Source organism: Nelumbo nucifera, chromosome 2 (assembly GCF_055504915.1).
Source record: "Nelumbo nucifera cultivar China Antique chromosome 2, China Antique-T2T, whole genome shotgun sequence".
In the NCBI taxonomy this organism is placed as follows: domain Eukaryota; kingdom Viridiplantae; phylum Streptophyta; class Magnoliopsida; order Proteales; family Nelumbonaceae; genus Nelumbo; species Nelumbo nucifera.
Window position 1 is genome coordinate 54,765,333 of NC_142650.1, and position 2,978 is coordinate 54,768,310.

General features: G+C 39.5%; 1 long non-coding RNA gene across 1 annotated transcript; it reads left to right on the forward strand.

The window, feature by feature from the left end:
• Positions 1-295: 295 nt before the first annotated feature.
• LOC104601282 (uncharacterized) lies at positions 296-1,879 on the forward strand. The gene is made up of 2 exons (XR_016082795.1): positions 296-957; positions 1,068-1,879. It is a non-coding gene; the product is annotated as an uncharacterized LOC104601282 (long non-coding RNA).
• The last annotated feature ends 1,099 nt before the right edge of the window (positions 1,880-2,978 follow it).

Genomic DNA, 2,978 nt, shown 5'->3' on the forward strand with positions numbered 1-2,978 from the left:
TAAGTTGGTCTTCTTTTTTGGGATTTGGTAGGGTCAGGAAGATTTTTAAATTAGCTCTAAAGGTAATTTAGAACACCCAATGGGCTAAGACGTGGTTCCAACTTGTGTTTTAACTTTTATTTGGAGATTTGAATAATTATAAATGTATGAATAGAATGCCAAAGGGAAGAAACAAACACTTTATGGTGATGCTAAAAAGTCAAGAAATAGCATTTCAGTGCATATTTCTTTGATGGCAGTGTCTTATCTCTTTTTAAGATATTGAAGCAAATAATGAAATTTACAAGGCATAGAATCATTGAATTGAGAGAAGGGAAGATGAAATAAATTCAAACTTTCCAATATCTGCTGTTTGATAGTAGTAATATAAAGAAAATTAACAAGGTAAGATAGGACTCTGTCTATTGTCTCTCTCTCACACACATATACGTGCTCAAGGATGATTTGGCTCTAAGCAGATCATAAATAACTGAACCACTGAACAATCAACAGGTGATGCCTATATTGTTCATCACCGACAGGCCCAAAAATCTGAGAAGCTAAGCATTCCCATGTACCTCAATTTTCAGGCCAATGAATGGCAGACACGATGGGCTCACACAGTTATACTCAAAATGACTGCTCACGCATGATCATTAACCAGAGAGTTCCTCTGCAACCATGCTTGACATCACAAAGCAATGCAACAGGTAATCCACTTATCTTTGTTGACTTTGTTTTGCCTAGCTACTTCCACTGATTAGTGCTAAATCTCCATCAATTGCCAGTGCTAATTAATGTGGGCAAACAGTTTCCTCAACACCCATCATTTAAATGTCATTAAAAACAATTTAATGAACTAATATGTCAGTACAGTATTCCAACCATTTGTCTATATAAAGATCTTACATTTTCTCTCTATGCCACTAACTCACACAAAGTACTCCACCATCTTCTCTTGGCCTATCTTCCTGATATGTAAGTAATTAATCATGTTTCTTCTGACTTATAAACTATATTCTCTGATATTTAATCAGACCACCTAGTTCTTGTGTATATATATAAGGGTGTTTGTTGTTTGACCCCAGAGGCCGGCTTTCTGTCAGGGGATCTTGGTTGGCTGATCCCAACTTGTTTAAGCTAAGGTTGGATTCAGGATTTCAGGGTAGGCAGTCACCAACCGGGCCAAGACTGAGACCCCATGGACTGGACCACCCAATGGTTTTCAGCTAATTGGGGTTCTTGCACTCCTCTCAAGTCTCAACCCCACTCACCGGTTCAGCTTTATTTAATTTCACAGCAGATCTAACTGGAACCCCATTTTTTCGTATGCTCAATATAATCAAGCTTTACCTATAAATGTTTTTCTTTGTCATATGTGCAACAGCAACAACATGAAGCTGTTAGCTCTTCTTCTTCTCATCCTATTGATGGTGAACCTGTGCGTTGCCGTGCAAAGGAAAGCTCTGATCAGTGAAGCAAATGGGCAGGAACAGCAACAAGAAAGAAAGAATCAAGTAGGAGGAAAGGATGATAAGAACAGCATTTCTGGGTACTACGGAAGCGGTATCAACAACCACCACAGTATACCTAGGCAAGATTTTAACAACTATGGCAACAGCCCTAGTAATGGAGATGAAGGTAATAACACGGGAAACAATGCGGATGATAGAGACTGATAAACGGACTTGTGCTAGCTCTTCTTTGATATGGGTATTGCTTGCATAAACATTATACGAGTTTGATTAGTGATGTTGTATTGTAAGATGTTAAGGACTGTAAGCAGATTATAAATAGTAATACATGTTATGAAGCAGAGCATATATGACTTACATTTCAATGGAGTCTGAGAAGGATCCAATAAACAAAGCAGTTGGAGCAAGGAAATCTACGTTTTCTCCTTTTCTCTCTTTAATACAAACAAAGCATATCCATATTAAGTCCATGGATTAAGAATTTGAACGATCTGCTTTCATATTCGTTTATCAAACGCGTGGAGATGAAGAAATGTTGGGGTCAGGTCTTAAATTGAGTTGAAGATGGACAAATCTGTGAAGGCACTTAGGTTGAAGTAGGGAGATACATTCAGGTGAGACGGAGAAGTTAGTTCGCAGAGCGGCAGTAAAGCACTCTGAGAAACGAATAAGTTCGGAAAGGCAAGAGTAGAGGAGATCTTCAAGTACAAAGCCTCGGTGGTGATTACACCATTGACTCCTGGCAAGAAGAAGGATTTTCCCGCTGCTAAAGGCGGGTGATGCATGCACCTTTTCTCGGAGGTGGCCAGCATGGTGCAAGAGTTTGGTCCCTTTGATCTCGAGGAGTAGTCAAAGAGCAAGGTGCCAAGACCATCATGCCTGTTGCAAGTGTTAGATAGTGTATGCCTGTTGCAAGTGTTAGATCAATGTTTGTGTCCCACACAATACAAGGATATCCAACTGGGCAGCAGTTTGGAGGATAAGTGAGTACATAGACTTAATGGGCCTAAAGCCCAAATTGAATTGGCTTAATGAGATTAATTAAAGAGGGGTGGTTCTAGGATTTAGATCAGCAGATAGGATAAGGTATTGTCCCTATTCACTCAGAGAGTCCAGATCCAAATAGAGATTTGGATTAGGAAACTCCTAATTAGATTAGGAGGGCTGATCTTTATCTGCAGATAAGATAAGGGATTATCCTTATCTCTTAAAGAGAGTCTAGATCCAAATATAAGATTTGAATTAGGAAACTCCTAATGGGATTAGGAGAACCTCTCTTTAAGGCTATAAATAGAGAAACAGGGTGAACCTATAGTTCATCCATCAGTCTACTGATTTAAGAGAGAGGACAACATAGAGTTTGACTGTTTCTGTCTTCTGCTCTTGCTCTCTCCTGCTATTGCCGCCATACCAGTTCGATCTCCACTGTGGGAGCGATCAATAAGGGTTCTTGGTATTACTTTTTCGCAGAAAAGGTAATCAGAAGTCGTGCTCATTGTCCCTCCATCAGATTCTTGCTGAAGA